Source organism: Bactrocera dorsalis, chromosome 4, assembly GCF_023373825.1.
Source record: "Bactrocera dorsalis isolate Fly_Bdor chromosome 4, ASM2337382v1, whole genome shotgun sequence".
NCBI lineage: Eukaryota > Metazoa > Arthropoda > Insecta > Diptera > Tephritidae > Bactrocera > Bactrocera dorsalis.
In genome coordinates, this window is record NC_064306.1 from 32564585 (window position 1) to 32585753 (window position 21169).

Here is a 21169-nt window from a genome sequence, read left to right on the forward strand (position 1 = left end):
AAGCGACAAAAAAACAAACAAATATATATTATTGTTATCCATGTTATATGTAAATGGATTCATATTATTACCACATACTAAAATACACAGAGATACTTGTATGTATGTGTGCGTGTGAAGGCATAATCGTGAATGGATATTCACAATTTGCCGCCGTTAGTGGCCTGACACGCTACGTTACGCTGTAAAGGGCTATAAAGGGACGTCTACTCACACACATCCATATACATATACATGTTGTATATACTTGCATGCTTATATACCATATGAGTATGTAGAAGAATAGACCATTGAGTGATATGTAGACATAGAGAAGGCTCCTAGTCGTCGTTACCACTATGGTGGTTGTTATTGTAAGCCCTATGCAACGAAGCGCAGTATTGTCCATGCACGACTGCAACTGTAAGCATTTTGGAAAGCATGCAAATGCAAATAAACAGTCAGTGCCACACACACACTTATATATATAAATATACATTATAGGTCCATGCATATCTGCCTAGCGATTTGTGTAGGCGCCTGCAGTTAGTGTGTACAAATTTTGCCCAAGTGAAATTTCATTTCGCTAATGTGCCTCACATTTTGTGGCATTGTCTGGCAAAACACAACAAACACACCTATGTATGTGTGAACATGTGTGATTACAAATTGACATTTACATGCACATACACCGTTTACAACCACACATCCATCCATACACGTACGTTCAGCCCTTTGCTGCGCTAAACTGGTGACAATTGAAAGCGAAGGCAAACGGCCGGAAAGACAACTACCACAAAGTGTGGCAGTGTGACAAATATGGGTCAGTGAACTCGCTGATGCACGACAGAGCAATCACAATGCATACATAGTTTAGTATATAGACATTAATTTATACGAGCATACATATCTACGCGTAGTTACATGCAGAAAACCCGGTCTGCAACGAGAATTGCATGGAGTTACAATGAATTTTCATAGCAGCTCATAAAACAATTATATGCAGACACAGCCATGCGTTCGCAAATGCATTGCACATAACGCATTGACAGTTATGAACGCAGTGGAAATGCATTTGGGTGGGACGCGTCGGTGGCGTATGAGTAACATTTATTTGTTTTTGTGGCGTCGCTAAGTAATTGACTTAAGTAATGTGCATATTTCATTAGGACGGTTATTTAATTGGCGTTAATTCGCGCGTATTGCTGTTTATAATGTGCGGATTTTTATATTTTATGCAAAACAGACAAGGAAAATTACTTTGAAATTGTCAGCAAAAGTCTTCGACATAGTAAAAATAGTAATACAGCCATAATAATGAATACGACTTTCTGTATTAACTGTTTGTCATTTCTCTTCGGTAATTCTACTTAGTAATTACTGTTTTATAACTGTTTTACTTCCCACGTAAGTTATTCAAATTTGATGATTTTTAGATGATATGATGATGATGATATCGGCTAGATTACGATAGGTTAGATGACTGATCAAAGATCGCACGTGGACTACTATATGTTGTCCTTTGTGAGACCATTGGAAAAAAATAACTCTTGTGTTCGAACTTATAAGCTAGCAAAACGCTTAGAAGCCAATGCAAATTTAAACAGGCGTTTCACTTCCATTAAAATTAGGTATTTAAGGTTTGATTCAACCCGAAGACCGTTCATAGCAGTTACAACTGCTTCCGGCAGGATGTCATTGATAACGTCTCTATATCAAGGAAGGTCTCAACAGCGAATTCCTTAACCCTAATGGCTTCTTCAAGCCATGACACGATAGCATTGCGTTTACAATAAGCATGTTGCGTTCCTGATAAATGAGCCTCCTCCATCAGTCTTCCTAGAGTTTTTAGTAAGAAGGAGGAGAGACTGATGGGCTTTCAGTCCTTGGCCGTAACGTGAGAGTCCCTGCCAGCCTTCGAAATGAACAAGACTCTCATTCGTCTCCAGGCCCCCAGGATGTAACTGTGCAGTTCGCAGATATAAGTGTCAACCAGTTGCATGAGACCTTAACAGCCTGTTCCAATAGCGCTAGTATAATGCCATCCGGTCCCGGGGACTTGAAAGGTTTGGACGGAGAAACAAAAGCCGCGCAATCGTCTTGCCTCACTCCGAGAGATATCTCGCTAGAGTACGTGTTGCTCGGGTAGTGAGTACCAAGGAGCATCCGAGTTAAAAAAAAGTTTTGTTTTATCCATTGGATATATCTTTGAAAAAAGAAAACGTACTTAAGTTTGAAATCGCTGCTTAAGTGTAACCACTGACCTCAATCAGCTCTATGCTCAGTCTTTAAAAACATTATTTTCAGAACAGCATTTTTCGGATCCGTTTGCGTGATTACTCGGAGACAAATCCGATGACTATCAAGTTGAAAGTTTTATATATTGTATGGTTTTCTCTATAATCTACCAGTTATTTAATATTTTCAAAAATCATATTTTGGCATGTCAAAAAATCCCAAAATTTTGAGTTAGTCATAATTTCGTCAATTTTTTATTTCTTTGTCAAAGTTATTATTTTACGTTGCGTATACGTAGCGTCTTCTTTTCAAAAAATTCTATTTGTCGCTCTATTTTTACTCTTCTTGACAAAAAAAAAAAAATTATTTGAGTATAATCAATAGAGAATCTTAAAAAATGTATATATTATATCATATTTTTACGGCTCCTAGAAATGCCGTGAGACAGCGGCTGCGCTAATTAGACCGAATGGAAGAGACCACTCCACCTTTGATGGTTTTCGATTCAGTACCCGCCGGTGTAAGCAAAGGAAATGGAAGACTTCCTCTCTGTTGGTATCTTAAATTGGCGCCGAATATAAACGCGTAAGCGCTGTCTACGCCAGTAAAGAAGAAGAAGGAATACCGTGACGTCATATTGCGTGCGTTTCTGGCATCGCTCGCAAATAGAATTGGTCAAAACGAATTTTTACAAAAATAAACCATTTGTAATTTTTAATCTTTTTGTGTACGTATTTTCATATCAATTAGAAAAAAATTAACGTTTGACAATTTTTAGTGAGCGATTCAAAATTTTTCCTATAAACATGTCTTTACATATAGAATATTGTGCGTTAGTGTGTGTTCTGTAGGGGGTTCAGATATTATATCGTCCCCTCAATATAACAATAGCGTATAATTTTTTTTGGGTTTTGAGAAAATCGAGTTTAAAGTTTTTGTCAAATCAGATGTCTATACACTTATTGAAGGAAATTTTTGAACATGAAATTATACACCATTTTTTTTCTAATGACATTTTGACCCACTTTGTGGAAGTAGAATTTGACGAAATTTTGACCAGACATAGAATCAATGATGGAGATTCTAAATATGCAATAAAAAAATAATGGCGTATCAGCACATACGCTATTGTTATATTGAGGGGACGATATAATGGACGTGAAAATCTAAGGATATACCTTCTGAACAAAAAAAACAAGCATTCTCCTGATATCCCTCACATACACGGCATATAAAAGGAAGACGTGGCGTATACGCAACAGAGAAATTAAATGAGTTAAAGAAATTATTTGTCCTGTAGTCTCTATCAGAGCGTCATTTCTTTAATTTTCTATCGTTTCCTGTTGCAATCAGTATTCAATTCGATCAAGAAAATTGTTTTTATTAAAATCTTTACTCTGATTAGAGTGCATTGGACGCACTGCATTGGAACGCATGATCGTTGTGACTCGTGTGGCTTGGACTCTTTTGTGAAGCTTTGGTATCTTTGGAATGACACTGGTCGAGTAAGGAGCCTCTAGGGTATTGCAAAATAGTTAAAGGTGCATCCACTCGATCCTTATATCATTTTTGTAATTTAATCTTCATGATGCTCTATTACGTAAGCTATTCCATTATTTCAGTTAACCCCACAATTTGTTTCAAAGGAACACAGCTTAATCATTGTCAAACACATACCTTAAAATAATATCACTATTTTTTAATAGTTATAATGAAAAAACTTTTTTTTCAATTTGTAGTTATAAAGCAATGAAGAACATGGGAAACATAACGACATGATATTCCTCTTCTGACTCGATTATACTTTACATGTAGAACGTGCAAGAGATATACATATCATCCTAACTGGATAAGCGTAGCCTCGATAGATGTAAGGGGTGGGTAACACGATCTTTTGAATTTGCAATAGAAGTCAAATTTCATACTAATTTCCTTCCATAACTCAAAGCCTCTCTAACTCAAAGTTTTATTTTTAATGTATTAATCTGATTTTAGATGCCTCCGGTCCTTTTGAAATTTTTAATATTAATTCCGTGGAATATTTATAAGCTAATGGCGAATATTTGTAAATACTTTGTATTTTACAACAACAAATTAGCTGAGTCTATGTGCAAAAAATCAAGTTTTTGTACTCAAAAAATTCCAAAAGAAAAATACAAATTAAAATTTCGAAAAAAATGTCTCGGTTCATATAAGGGATGCCACAGTCCTACTTTTTTCCATAACACATTTGAATAATTGCTGCCGTTGCCGCAGTCGCCAACTCCTTCATGCAACTTTTGTACAAACTGTTACACTTTAATTTATTATTGGTTTTAGCAAAAATGTTTTAATTGCGTCGTCACAAAGTATTCACAAAAACATGGCTGTTTTTGCACGAATTAGCCTTAGATTTCCAAAAAAATATAAATTCATTTTATATAAATAAATAGTAATGAACTCATCGAGACATTTGTCTTGAAAATTTTCTATAAAATTTAGTCGAAAATAATTACATTTTACGTCGTATTTGACAAGGTCTATAAGGCAATCAAACTATTCAATAGTTATTACTAAAATTAATCAATTGAAATTTGCAGCAGAAATCATAATTAAAAAAATTATATGCTACATTTGCTGCATCTACTTGCTTTATTGTCTCCGTTCGGGTAATCATCTACAAACAGTGCTGTCATCGCCGGCGCATATCGAATGTGGCGCGGCCAGGAATAGTTTGCCGTTCGAGCAGGCGCACAGCTGGAAGACACGATGCAAATGGTCACGACTCTGTGGCGCCCCCAATGGCGGTGGCTGCACCGTACGCAAATTCGGCATAAGGATTTTCGCGGACTCCAAGCGCAACTGTGGCACGCGATTTGATTGGAAAAGGTAAAGTGAAAGCGAAAGAAAAATATAAAAATTATATTAGTGATATTTTGAGGCGATAGAGAGTATACCAGGCTTTAAACTTATCTAGTGATAATAACAATTAATCTATGTAGTATATTCTAGTATATTTTAAAATACTTTAAAGTATCACATTTACCACTTACACTTCCGTCCAACGCACTCATCCGCACATCCTTCAGCGCCGCCACTTCTATTGCTCCAGCGCGCGACTGCAAATTTATATACTTGGCAGCGGTCAACTCAATCTGTCGTGTGGGGGACTCCAGTCTAGAAAAAAATAAAAACAGAGAAACCGTTAAAAGAAGGGAAATATATTTTGCTGAAATTATACAATAGCCAATATTCATAATTTAGGAACTGATCGGGTACTATGCGGGCTCAAAGGAGAGCACAAGGCTTTTTGCATCCAGTATATTTCGAACTGAAGCCACTATCTAGCTTACTAATGAACACATTTTTTCTTATTTTATTTTATTTTATTTAGAGCTTTCTATTACTTCCTAATAATTTGAATATTCTTATAATTAAAAAATATAATTTTTATACGAAATATTATTTATTTATTTTTTATAGCATTAAGAATTTATATTAATATGTTTATTTCTATTTTGGTCGGTCTTATTGTCTGTCGGCTATATCCTATAGTGGTCCGATATCGGTGATTCTGACCAATCAGCACCTCCTTGAGAAATATCAAAATTTTTGATATTTCATAAACTTAAGGACTAATTCGTGTATATGTATGTATACTGACGGAAATGGCAAAATCAACTCAATCGATGCCGACCATTTCATTATTTATATAACTCATCGCGCCTCCGATATTTGCCACTGGGTCTCACAAACTGCCTAGAAAACTTAATATAACCTCTTTAGAGTATAAAAATGCTGCGGCAAAAATGGCATGATTGCTTAATGAAAGTATTTTGAATATCAAAAGCGAGCCAAATATGATTATTTATATGTGTATTAAGATTACTTTACTGCAACAACTAAAATGATAAATCTAATTGCTTAAAAGTTACTTAAATAAATATTTAATAGTTTAATTACAACTAAATAAAAGTAGGTTTTTTAATTTCTGCAAGAAGAAAGGAAATAAGTGTAAGTATAATAAGTATATATATACATATAAGATTTACCGAAATTACATACAAATCACTATTTTCCTAATTTCCACCAATTTTCCAAAACTCCTCTTCAATACCTTCAATTTGACACCAATATCTTCAAAATCGGTTAAGATTTACCGAAATTACGAAAAAATCCCTATTTTTTCATATCTTCCAATTTTCCAAAACTCCTCTTCAACCCCTTCAATTTGACACCAAAATCATCAAAATCCGATAAGATTTACCAAAATTAAGAAAAAAAATATATATTTTTTTCTTCATTTCTTTCAATTTTCTAAAACTCCTCTCAATTCCCTTTAATTTGACACCAAAATCATTAAAATCGGCTAAGAATTGCCAAAACTACGAAAAAATGACAATCTGGTCACCCCAGCCACACGGGTGGGCACCCAGAACCGCCCAGTAGGTAGCTGCCGCAAAAATTATTTTTTCCTGTAGCCTACCTCAAAGGCGCAAACTGAAACTGCGCCACCGGCCCAAGCAGGACACGCGGATGTGATGCCAGCTATCATGTTTACCTGAATAACTTCTATAATTCGCAACCGATTTCGTGCATGCGGGTATCAAATTAAAGGGCAAGCGTGCAGCTACACGACCCCATATAAATAAATATTAGCAATGCATATTTGGTATAAGTATTTTCAAAGAAAAGGTAAGTAAGCAACTCTATGCAGAAAAACTAGAATATTTATATTTCTAAAACAGATGAAACGAGTTTGGTATTACTGATCGGTAGAGTAGCGCTCTGTTAATATATTCCGTGAATATGATCGCTTCATCTCCACCACATAAATTCCAGCGCATGTTTTTAGTATAACTTTCTTCTAGCTTAATTACATGTTTTGTGTATGAGAAAATAAATTGAGAATGCAAGGTTTCAACCACAGAGCAGACCACACACTAGAAGTGGAAGACCTATTTTAGCGCCGTCGATATTTAACTGTGCATTTTTAAAGTAGGCATTTAGAAATATACCCTTAAAACTGCAAAGCCATTGATACAGTAGTTGTTATTTTTTTTAATTATCAAAAATTGCGTTTTTGATAGTCTAATACTAGGAATGCCATACTAATTTCACAACTTTCCCCTACTCTTCAAGTAATTTATTCAATCTTTGATGTGTCTGAATTGGCATTCGGTTGTTTCTTTACAATTGAAAAAGGCATAACAGCGGTGTAAAAATTTTCATGTATAATAGTAATACAGTAGTATGTCAAAAACATGCGAGATGCTTTGTAAATACAATATTGGTATTATACGAGTAATAAACCCCTTTTGAATCTTATATCCCTTTGTCTGGTTTAGAGATATTCGCCTTGCCCTCCACAAGTCCCACATTTGCTAGTTACAAGTGGTTTTAACAGGCCATTGTCTAATCTACGTTCATGTAGTTATTTCAGAGTCTTAAAGGGTCAGTCTAAAAATCGGAAAAAAGAAACCAAAACTTGTTTTAAAGTACCAAACACATTACTAAAAATAAGTTATTAAAAAGTGGTGTGAAAAGTGAAAAATTAATATCCCAAACCGTCTCTGTTTCATTGAAAAAAAACTTTTGTAGCGCTCTTATTGAAAACCCCGCTTTATTGTTTTAATCAATAAAATGCTTAAAAAAAAAATTCATGAATAAATGCGATCTTTCTGACTGAAGTGAATATTATAACTGAAATGTATAAGCGCTTGGGATAATGAGCTTCAGCAATTTGCTGCCAATTTTTTCGGTAAACACTCAATTCTCAAGGTTTACTTTTTCAGTTTTGTTTTTTGTCTTTGAAGATGGCCAAATTCCAGGCCTCTTCTATAATAATGTTAACATAAATTTTAAAAATATCATTATCAAATAGGTTTTTGATATAAAGTTACCAGATTCTTTAGATTCTCAGGTCTGAAATTTACCAAAATTTCACATTTCTTACAAACAAAATTGATTGCATATGTTGAATGGCTCTACAAATACTACATTTATTTGATTTATGCTCTAAAACCAGCGACACAAAAAAGTCTTTGCTATTTATTATGTTTTTTTGCTTGCTGCGGTCACAGCTGGTTCATTTGCCACCACCGGCATTATTTGTGCCATTAAGCAGGCGAAAAATATAAAATGGAACAGGAATTTTTATTTCACCTTTTGCTGATAGTATGCTTATAATTTAGCCGCTTCCGGGCCTTAACTTACAATTTGCTTCTTCTTCTTCGTCTTCGCTCGTTAAAATTCGCTAATTAAATTTTATGCCTTTTCTCTTCCTCATCGCCGGTATCCGTTGCCTATACGGCAAACTGACTGTAGCGATTCCCAAGTGGTTGTTGACCCATATTGGCACATACTTTGCTCTCTGTGTGGGTGTGTGTGTGTGTGTGTGTAAACACAGGTATATAGCACATGAATAAGTGAGTGCATGTTTGAATGTATGTGTATGTGTATCTCTGCTTTACTTGTGACTGCAATAAGACTTTGAACTAATTGTTTCCGTTGTTGGGCGGACAATTTAAAATGTCAATGATATATATTTGGTGCGTAATTACTTATTTAATTGCATGCGATTTACGCAAAATTAATAGCATGTAAATAGTTCGGGGCACATTTAGTAATTACAGTTAATGTTTGACGACATAAATATGCTGAAGACAAAAGAAGCTATAAAAACATGATTTCGAAATATTCGGAAATCATTGATTAGTCTCCGGCATCCTGATTGAGGGAATTTTTACAAAAGGTTCAAATTTTTATACAATTTGAAAGTAATATTTTCATGATTAAATCGTTTTTTTTTTTTAAGAGTTAAAACAGTCCCCTGGTTTGGTAATAGCGATGTTGATTTCCCGTATTTCAAAAATGGGGAAAAAGCTTGTGACAACCAAACTATCGATGCCAAGAATCACATTAGCTTATTTCCTCCTTCAATATTCTAGCCAAATAGTACGAGTACTACACTGAAATAATACTGCTCTGTACCAGTTAACTCCCAAGATAGAGAGTTCGTTGGAAGAAGGTGAAGTAATGTCATGTGCCTTCCTAAACAACGAAGTGCATTTGACAACACGTCTCACAAAAGCATAGCCAGTGCACTAGAGAAAAGGAATGTGGCATCACCGGTGCGCAAATGGATAGAGGCTGTACTTCGACACTGTATTGTTTAAACCACAGTAGAGGATACCAGGATTCGTCCGGGCACTACCAGAGGCTGCCAACAGCCTGGAGGGCTATCCCCCCTGTTAGTGAGCCTTATTGAGGACGGCCTACTAGTTTTGCTAACTGACAATAGGATCCGCTTTCAAGCATACGCGGATGACATTGTTATTATAGCCAGAGGAAAATTCGAGGACACACTCTGCGATTTAATACAAAGGGGTTTAATCCTGACTTAAGGAGAGAGTGAAAAGTGAAAAATTAATATCCCAAACAGTCTTTGTTTTATTAAAAAAAAAACTTTTGTAGCGCTCTTATTGAACAACCCCACTTTATTATTTTAATCAATAAAATGTCTCCAAAAAAAGAGAGCAATAGATTTGAGTTGAATATCAACCCCTCTAGGATGTCTAGGACCCGTTTACAAGTCGTAAGTCCTTGCCCGGGCTAAGGAACCTAACCCTTGGGGCAGAGAGGTAGAGATGACCAAGATGGTCAAATATCTTGGTCTCATGCTGGATTCCACTCTGGAGTGGAAGCAGCAAGCTGATAAAGCGACTAAAGCCCTAATGGTGTGCAATCGATTTGCTGGTAAATCCCGGGGCTGTAAGCTAAAGATTGTCAGATGATTGTACACCATAATCGTTCGACCGATAATCACGTATGGGGTGGCTGGGGTCACAAATGCTTTGCAGATTTCGGTAGAGCTTCAACATTCGAAGCTCCAACGATTTGCAGGCATCCCAGCGCATGGAATTAAGTACATCAGCGACTCGAAAACGTCGGAGAGAATTGATGCAGGAGTCGCAGAACCACGCACCAAAGTGTCCATACCTCGGAAATGTTCCGCCTACTTCTTGCATAAATTAGCGGTTCTGCGACAGGGAGCCTTAAACTCCAAAACACCTCCCAACTGCCTGCATAGCAGTCTGCAGTTGCAGAATTAAGGCCCTGGGATCTATGTTTCCGAATAGAGATTACATCACCTCCCTAGCACCTACTAGTATATTGGACTTTAGCAATATGCTTATCTATTTAACTTATCTTATCTACAACAACGAAAACCTTTATCTTAGCTGAGCTAAATCGGTTGGACATGGTTACCAACTGTTTATACGCGAACTAGTCACTCAGATTTCGAGATATCAATATTGCAGCCTATCTTCAACGAAATTTCTGCGACAAAGTTTGATTATCTTAATTAGACGATTAAACGCAGTGATTTGAAATCTTTTCAATTAAAATAAAAAAAATTATGAGAGTAACAATTTTGTCGCAGGAATTATTAAAGTTTGAAAAGCTATTTTTCTGAATTGTGATGGTTATTTTTGAGAAATAAAAATTAATTTGTGAAATTTTATTTTGAATGAAAAAACGAAAATTCCTATGTTAAATGAATGGGAACCTAAAAAAATAGCGACCTCTTAGAGTTAAGCTACAGCGCCTGGCTTGAGGGAGAATTTTTGTTTTGTCAATCCCTAACATTTGAGGGGGTAAAAATTGAAAAAAAGTTAAAAACATTTTTTTGAAGCACCTTAATATAAATATATGTATAATTTTTGTGTATCTACTACTTACTCACATCGGTTATTTTTTGGAGTTTTTTTTTGCCTGCTAACCCATTCATACATTAAAAGCTTCTCACAAAATACATTACCCTTTAAGAGCAATTGTCTTCTGTTTAGTATAATTTATTGGAATACTACCAAAAATATCTAAAAATATTGTAAAGCTCTACCTACGCATCTCTTGAGCAATTGCTATCAGCAATCATTAAGTTCTGTACAAAAAAACCAAAATAATTTTCTGCTGTATTTGTCATCTTGCTGCCGAGTAAATTTGTAAATAAAAGCCGACTAATTAATTACAGTACTTTGATTTTGGTGAATATTTAGACATAAAGTTATTAACAAACACATTATTTGTATCGATTGCTCATACTTGATCCTAAGCACAATTGCGAAAGCACTCAATAAAATGAATTCGTATTGGGGACTCTGCTTACCAAAATATAAACGTTAGTGAATAATAATAAATATAAATAAAACAAATGAAATGACTCAAAAAATATATAAAATGAAATCGTATACTCCAAATATTAATTCGCTGAGTTTTGATTAATGCATTGTTAGTTTATATTTTCCAATAAAGCCAAACATAAGTTGTACATACCTACATGTATCTCTTTTTTATGGAGAAATATTCCACCAGATAAATAAGAGTACCAAAACGCATATTTATTTTACATTGTTATCTATTTATCATATAGAAATTTAAGTAAATTATTTATATATTGTACATTTTATATATCATATAACGTATTCTTATATTGTAGGTGACGATGGAAATATTAATTACAGAGGTGATAATGCAAACATTTTTTAGTATCATTATTAGTGCAAAAAGTTAAAAAGCTTGCAGAATCTGTGTGCTTCAAAATGAGAGCGTCAGTCTAGGGTACACACACATGCCCAATTATAAGGCTGGTGAGGGCAAAAATAGATTTGTATCAATTTTATTTTAGTTAGGAATAAATTTTATTCAAAGCATGGTGTATCGATTACTTCATGTAAAGTCTCCTATAAATGCTAGAAGCGGAATGCCAAAAGATTTCTATGCATATTTTGAATTTTTGCTCTACAAACTCTTTAAACACCCAAACAACACTGTATAATTATAAAAGTCCACATTAAAGATAGGGAGAAACTACACAGCAACTACTAATAGAAGTCCTATTAAATATATATATTTTTGCATTAGTGAGGTTCTTAAATATAAAAAAAGAGTCGAAGCTGCATTTTTTTATGAAGATTACAATATTTATTATATATAATATTTAATTTATTTACTATAATTTAAAATTTATCGCTACAGAAAAATGTCTTAATGATGATCATTTGCGCAATCCAATATACTATACATACAGTATGCCATGCCGTATGAGCAACATAGAATGAACATATATGTGTATAAGGCACTTGTATGAATGCTCAGTACATTTGATGTATTATTTTAAGAGGTTACATGGATTTCTTCGGATAAAAAACACCTTTTTTTCAACAAAAAATTTTTGCCATATAAAAAATTCAATATTTTATTAGAAAATTTTTATTGTTACAAACATACGCTATTAACAAAAAAAATTCTGAAATTTTTTATTTATTTTTATGAAAAAATAATTTTTCTAGTAGAAAGAAAATATTGTATTAGAATATCATTTTTCAAAAACTTTACGGGGCGTTTCCAAAAAAAATACAATTTAGGAAATAACTGTGATTTTAGACAGTAGATACAAATAGTGCATACTGATATTGAATTATGTATGAATCGGGACAGATATGGCTGTACGTACGACTATAATAACATCAACTTAGGGTTTCAGATTTATGAAGTGTGTTTTAAAAATGTTTTTCTTGCATTTCAGTGTCACCTTAATTTACATACATATATGACTTACTTGCCTAGATCTCTATAAAAAGGGTATAGTGCGAAATATACGTGGGCAATACATGCGAGCCTTATAGCATTCCAAACTGTCAAGGGAATACATGTGAATAAGCAAACTTACACAATAGTTATTTACCGAAAAATATGTGCATTTGTATAAATTTGTGAAAGTACCCTGTTGGAAACACTTCCACGATTAAATATTTACATAAATGTGAATTTTTAACTAACTACCACAAAAATATTTGAGCAGTTCTTGTTTGATAGCGATTATGTTATTAACTTTAAACAGCAAAATTGCAAATGGTTGCGACAAATATATTGCTTTGATGAAGGACTCCTCTCGAGGCAATAGAAGGGCGCCAACGTTTCATCCAGTTTTCCTTAAACTTGCTATAAGCTCCAGCTGAGATAGCCTTCTGTCCCTTCGTCGAATGACTTTTAATTGCTTCAATCTACTCATAGCATGTTAACCGAAGTGGGTTTTCAGTTTCTAAAAACACGGTGCAAAATCTGGCAGATGTGGTGGCTGAACGGTGACTCGGTGAGTCGGTTTCGTGTTTAGCGAAATACTCAGACATAACCATGGATTCGGCTCCTTTGTATGAAACTCAGCATTGACACGCTTCATACCCAAAACATTAACTAAACGGGCTTAGTCGTTCTATTACAGATGTTATGGTCCTCTGCTATCTCTGTGATGCCAACACAAAGATTTTCAAGCACTATTTCCTTCAGTTTTTCGACATCATCATCACTGAAAGAGGTGTATTGACGACTAGCGTGAGGAAAATTTTCGCTGACTTCCCGACGTTCACTGAAAGCTTTGTGCCAGCCAAATATTTGTTCTCGTGATAAATTTGACACCTCAAAATACTTCTGCAACATATTCCACTAAGTATTTCCCAGTCGTAGTTTTATATAAAAGAATAAAATTCAAAATTCAAATTTTTTCCATTGGAAAAACGGCCAGATACAATATTTGCATCATATGGAGCTTAAACTTCACAGGAGTATACAAAAGGTCAAACCAATCATGGAAATGGACCAGTTCGGGTCAAATTTGATCACATAATGCTCTAATTCTTTCCATGGGAAAATTGTCAAACATGCTTTTGCGTCCTATAGAGATCAAACTTCACACGAATTTAAAAAGGGTCGTACCAGTCTAGGAAATGAATTCGTCCAGGTCAAATTTGATCACGTAGTACTATAATTTTTTGCGTCATATGGAGATCAGACAATCCGGGTCAGACTTTATCATATAATACTCTATGTATATAAATATGTGCATACATATGTATGTATTATGGCAAGATAAGTGAATATTTTATATCTTTCGGAAAAGTATTTTCTAACTCCATCTTTCTTGCAAATATGTATTGAAAAACTCAAATAATTCTTCAACTAATTTTCTTACTGGGTAGTATGTTAAAGTGCAGAATACTTAAGTATTCACACACACACAATCTCACGTAATGCTCATACCGAAATATGTAATTATATTGTATCAATGTGAGTATATTTGCGATTTACGACTTCGGGCGCTAGATGTTGTCTGGTAACTCGCAAATAACTCCACAAACAAATAATCAAAACCGGAGCGGGAGTGCGGATGATGGCTCAATAGTATCTGATTTCATCAGAGTGCTTTCATAACCGATTAATTTTATCACTAGGTTGAGGTACCCATAATGAGACAATAATAACGCAAGAAGCGCACTGAAGTGTATATACTTGTATGTATATTTACTAGTAATCACTGTAGCGTAATCTTTGATTACTTCGAACTTGCTGCTTTGTAAATAAAGTATCATTTATCAATATTTAATGAAGGACGATGTGCTCTCACAATTTAGTATTGCTAGAGTTTTCGCATACATGCACATTTCCGCTTCTAAAGCTGACTGAAATGCTTGCTTACTACTTGCCAAGGGCACTTAAAAGGTATTATTTGAGAAATGCAGTAAATTTGCTGTAATTGTGATAATTATAAGTATAAATAGAGTAAGTATTTTTAACAAAATTGCGTAGGCTGCTGAATCGCTCAGACAATGTAGAAAAAATTTACAATCAATTGTGATTACTTTCAAGAATTGATGACTACTAATGTGGTTCCATTGCTAATCATATTTTAGTGTGGCCCTTAATGAACACTGCCTATTCGCTGCTGATGCTTTTTGCATACATAATGCTTAAATAGAGCTTTATTTTAATCTAAGTCCAAAGTCCATGCTTAGTACAATTATGCCTATACATATTTCTTGCTAAATGTGTATAAAATTTTCACAAGTTTCTGCTGGCATATGCATGAAAATTGAGACCCATGAATAGATTTGCCTTAGTTCAATGCGCATATGCTTTTATTTACATAGTTTTAGGTTGCTGATAAGCTTTATAGTGATAAGCATACGCACAGGCGTTCACGCTTGCTATACGCTAAACGCAGATAAACAAGGCAGCAGTGAGTGAACCTTACCATCCTAACGGGGACTAGATAAACATTACAACATCAACAAGACAGCAGTGAGAGCAAAGTAGAGACAGCTAACATTTCTGTGATAAAGAGAGAACGCAGTAGCTAAGAGCTTCCCGGCAACAAGTGGTGCTCCTAGATTTGAGAAATAGAGAGCTCTGCCTTAATTTATACTGATTTTTCTTGTTTAGTTAAAAGAGCGCAACATCCAGTTGCTTTTAGCATAACAACACAGCTGTTCTGTTAATAAAATGTTATCTTTACTAATAGTATAACAATACATAAATATTGTTATGCTCCTGTTTGCTAATAATGAATGAACTCTGCCGACCAGACAACCTCAACGTGTTCGAGGTTATGTACTTGAAGGCTCTCCTTTAATGCTATGCTTTACATACTGCACTATATATAACAGCAGCTGTTACCAACAGCATTGCGTGAGCGCTGCGCTCTCATAGTGCGTGCCTGTATACCGTTTAGGCCCCGAGTATTGTTAACCCAAGTCAACTCACCAGCACATAACGAATTGTGTTGGCTGCAATCAGTCGAAGGCTGCACGCGAAACGATTTGGTTGCTTCAACGGGTTAAAAAAGTAAACTTGGATAATTTTAAAAATGCCTGTGTGAATAAAAAAAAAAATTGGATATAAAAAAAAAAACAAAGTTAAATGAAACAGATTTTCTACAAAGTGCTTAGATGAAATCAAATTGAATCATGATTTAACGAATCATTTGTGTATAAAGATGATAATTTAAATAAAAAAATTTTTAAAATTCATAAATTGAATTTTAGTGATGTTGCGCTGAAACCGATTTGCCTGTATCGTGAAAAATTTGTTTAATAATATTCAGAACTACAAAAATATTCTAAAGCTAATATGAAATATAGAAAGTAAAATCAGTGCTGCGAAAGAAAACAAAAAAATTTCAATAAAAATTAATTAAATTTTAGGAAGCATAATGCTTAAAGTGATACTGATTTAAAACATACGGTAATAATTTTATCACTAAAATTAGCATTGAAGTTTTAAAAAATTGTGTGCTTAATGTATAGTAAGCAAGCTCGATTTCATTCGCAGTCCTACAAAACATGTATGCAAATAATTGTAGCCTCTTCGTTTGCCTTAAAAATGTGTCCAATTTTACTTGTGTATTTTGATGTAAACTAAAAAAGCAATTTTATGAGGCAACTACAAGTTTCCGACAAATTTTATGAGAAACGCATTCGGAGGGCAAATTTGTCAGCCTTTTAGAAAAATATTTTGAAATGTAAGATTTTCGAGCGGGATTTATAACCATGACAGCTGCAAAAAATCCTTATAACACTAGGCGATAGTGGTCGTAGTTCTTCTTCTTTGTATTAATACTCGAAATTTCAAAAGCATTATTGTTTATTACATATAGATCTTATATATTTTGTAGACGATTTAATACATTCTATGGACGACTTCTATGTTTCATTTCTTAATTAACATATTGAGAAATAGCTGCTCCTACAAAAAGTTGTATTGAATACCCATGTTCCTTATTTCATTTTAAATGCAAGTAGTTCATACACCTTCGTCATGAGCACAGAATATTTTTACGAGTATGGTTGTAATTTCGCACTACCTATGCTCATTTATTTGAAAGAAATATTTCTCAGCGACCCCTCTAAATCATTTATAATTACCTTCGTGCAATAAGCCATCAAATATGGTTAGGGAAGCACAACAGAACCAAAATGCCTTAATTTCCTTTTGTAATTACAAAAACCATATCAGATTGTGTCGCTATTGCTATTTTGAACAACAAAAGCAAGAGCACATACACCAAGTTAAATAAATAAATAAAAAAAAATAAAAATTTGTATTACCTAACCAATACTGTATTATTTGGGGTAGATATTTGGAAAATATGCCTTAAAATATTAAGTTTAAAGAATTCTGTTTTTACCTGGCACTGACCTTTATTTAAGTGCATTCTGGCAAAAATTTGACCAAAGCAAAAATCGATCGCTTTCGAAATATCGTGGATGAGATGACTCATTATTTGAGCTCAACCTGTTGCCATTTTTTTTATTTTTTATTCAATCACGTTAACATTGAAAAAATCGAAAAATCAGCAAATAGTGCAATTTAGCCCACAAAGACTCCTTTATGGGTGGACGAAAACCTGATGTTTTTTCTGGATTTTATATCGGAAAATAACGGGTGGGCCATCTAACGTTTTAAATTGGAATTATCTATATTTCGACATTGGAAACGTCAAATACCATTCGGAAAGTGACAGATATTCAGTAAAAAGTATAAGATTTACGAAATGCGTCGCTATTCACTGTTCTGCAGTTCGCAGATTAGGCAGAAGATCGTTTGACCGAGGATGGTCAATTTTACCAAAAAATCATCTTTTCGGACGAGGCTCATTTCCACCTCGATGGTTACGTTAACAAGCAGAATTGTCGCATTTGGGACACAGAAAACCCGCACGTAATCGCCAAAAAGTCAATGCACCCAGCACGAATCACTGTATGGTGCGGATTTTGGTCTGGTGGAATCATCGGCCCATTTTTCTTCGAAAATGAAGAAGGAACCGCTGTAACCATCAATGGTGAGCGATATCGCGCAATGTTAACCGAATTTTTCTTCAAGCAAATTGAAGAGGAAGACTTGGACAACATTTGGTTCCAGCAGGACGGCGCTACGTGCCATACAGCAAACGCTACACTCAATCTTTTACGCCCTATCTTCGAAATTTAAAATTTATATGGCTCACCCTATATAATATGTAAACGCAAAATATTTTCTTAATCTATAGGCCTTTCGCAATTAGTGATACTAGAAAAAGGGAGAAAAAATGTAAAAATTGTGAACTTTTGAACAAACAAAATCAATTTTTAGCTTTTTAGTTGCCAATTTTTTTCTAAATTGAACAATTTTCAAATTTTAATACCAGCATAAGTTGATGAACATACTATATGTATGCATTTTAATTTCAATTGTTAGAATTTTGCACTATGCATGACTTTCACCAACCCGAAAACGCTGTTTTGAGAAAAACGCGTTTATAGTAGACTGCGGTGGACCAGAATTCCACCAAATGGTCGATAACTTTTCATTATTTTACAGATTTCAACTCGAAAATTGGACAGCACATCCTTGAAATATATATCTATCTCAATACACAGAAAAGTATCAAGCGATTTTTTTGATCTCACAAGACAGAAAGCTCCCTCAAATTAAATACATTGCACCAGCAATTTCTAGGTTGGTATGACTGTCGGTGACATCTCTGCCAAATTGGCTGGCTTGTCTGTCTGAAGTACATAAGGAACATTCGGAGACTTTTTCGATGAATGAAATTATTTAACAACGAAGCTCCATTCAATTTTGTGTGCGGAATCAAATTTCTGGTGCCGAAATGATCAGAATGTTGCAATCGCGAGCAAGTGGTTTCGATTGGTACAAATTATTCAAAGAGGGTCGGGAACGCGTTGACGACAAACCGTGTCCAGGACGGCTATCAACATTACATCATTGGAGTATCGGAAGGATCAGTGAAAACCGTTCTGAAAGATCATTTGGGCCTAAGGAAAGTGAAAGCACGATTTGTTCCAAAATCCCTAAATCTTTTTTTTGAAAAACAGCGTTGCGTTAACGTCTGTGAACCAATGTCATGAAAAAAGAGCCCAAAGAAATAAACTCAAAACAGGTCAAAACTCACTGTTATGTTGACAGAATTCATCGATTACCTAGTTGTGGTGCACTCCGAATTTCTTTCGATCGACCAAACTGTCAACAAAAAATACGATTTTAAGCGAAGCTATTCGTAAAAAAGGTCGGAATTATAAACCGAGAACTCTTGGTTTTTGTACCATGATAGAGCACCGTCGCTTACAGAATTGATTCTTCGTGAGTTTTTTCGCCAAAACTTTCAACCGATATTGTGTCCGACAGTGGTCAGACTGTAAGCGTATTTGTCTGATTAAGCTCTGTTTAGTCTGTCTGTTTAGCAAACTCAAACAATCGATCGAAAATTGGCTTTAACACCTGTTCGAGGATTGGAAAAAACATTGGCACAAATGCATTGGGGCCAAGGGTGATTACTTTGAGGGGAACAACATAGATTTTGAAGAATAAATAAAGAATTTTAAAATTATGAACAAAATTTTTTTAATTAATTGATCACCTATTTTTTTTACTAATTAGCATCCCATAAAATTTTTAAAACAATTATTTAAAGCTTTCTGATAGCAGAAGTAATATATCAAAAATTAAATTTTTTATGCTTGAAGAAAAATATTCACAACGATGCCTACAAATTAGTTTTTGTGTGGCAACATCATTATTCTTATTACATTTTTTGTTCTTCACAAACCACTTAACTGCTGTTTGTATATATGTATGTATGTCCTCATGAATACTTAGAATCATTATACATATCTGACTGCATATACATGCTATATTTGTATGGGCTTCCCACGCTTCCTTCCCTAATTGCGTTCTACCCTCAGCGTCATTTAACAAAGAAAATAGCAACAAAGCGCTATTCAGTTTCCACAAAATTTAATGGTGCATTTAATGGTTTATGACCTCAAGTGTAGTGTTCTATTCAATCAAGAGAGCATACAACTCTGTGGCTTTTACTTCTTTGCTGCAGAGAGATGCGTGTGTTTGCAAATGGTGTTGTCGCAATTATCTGTTGAACATAAAAGTATCTAAATTTAATTGGAAGCTCTACGAAATATTAAATATAATTACATTTTTGCTCAAATTTATAATTTTAACTTGCAAAATTAAATGGAATTGTGTTATACTTAGAATTAAACAAGAATATTTTTTTCAATATTCTTGTGGGTTGGTGTTTAGTCTGTGGGGAATCCACTGGGTTGGTTTTCTGATTGTCTTTGGAAGTACATAAACCTCTACCTTACTTCTAAAATATCACCAAAAACGCTTTGTGCTGCAAACTTTGATATCATCATAAAAGTTTCCTAATAAGTTATAGGGTTTCACTATTTATTGCGGAAAATGTGTCTATATATTTAAATACTTAAAAATCTTATTCCGGCCCTCAGTTATACGGATTCGCGATTATCCGGACTACCAATCGCGACCAATTTATATGTACCTACGTAGAAGTTTATAGAATCATGAACGTGACGGAACTTGCATATTCCGCTCGCGCAGTGTGGGGTCGCTGCCGCTGCCCCGCGCGTTTCATTATTGTTTTAGGTTATTTGCAATTGTGACTCCGCTCTGACGTGCGTGTCACGTCTACATATTTAAATCTGCCAAAGCGTAAGAGACAATTTCAACGACGCTATATGACTTTATGTAAAAAGTCGCTAAAACAGGGTTGCAATTATATTTTTCCATGACATTGCACGCAAATATACATGGTTTTTGGTCTGACATATTTTACCAGCCCTTGCAAATAATTTTCTGCGTGTGTTTGTTGTTGTGTGCCGGTGCACCGAAAGGAAATATATGCTATATTCTTGCACCGTGCAAGGGATTTGTAAGAGCGAGAGAATACCCCTAGGGTGATACTGTGAGTCTACTACAACTGAAACGAATTCGTGATATAGCAGCAATGAGAAAAAAGTTGCTTACGTTCAAATGACAATTACCAAATATTTTAAACCAAATTAAACTTATTACCTACCTACTTACTTCATGATTACCAAATGCAAATTACCAAATACATATTGTAGACAAATTATTCGTACATACGTACCTAAATATTTTATTTGTATTTCATGATTAATGCTGCATTTTTAGTATTACGTATGTAGTGTAATCTAAGAAAATATGTACATACATACATACATAAGTAAGTGTTCACTTCTTAATACATTGATTTTCGTTGCAGGATATGAATAATCTATTGTTTTTCTTCATA

General features: G+C 34.4%; 1 protein-coding gene across 2 annotated transcripts in view; it reads left to right on the forward strand.

The window, feature by feature from the left end:
• The first annotated feature begins 15846 nt into the window (after positions 1 to 15846).
• The window catches only part of LOC105222866 (uncharacterized), a 114504-nt gene continuing 109181 nt past the window's right edge, over positions 15847 to 21169 (forward strand). For both annotated transcript variants that reach the window (XM_049455113.1, XM_049455114.1), the window contains exon 1: positions 15847 to 16555. The gene's annotated coding sequence lies outside the window, so the exon portion shown is untranslated. The remainder of the gene's footprint in view (positions 16556 to 21169) is intronic.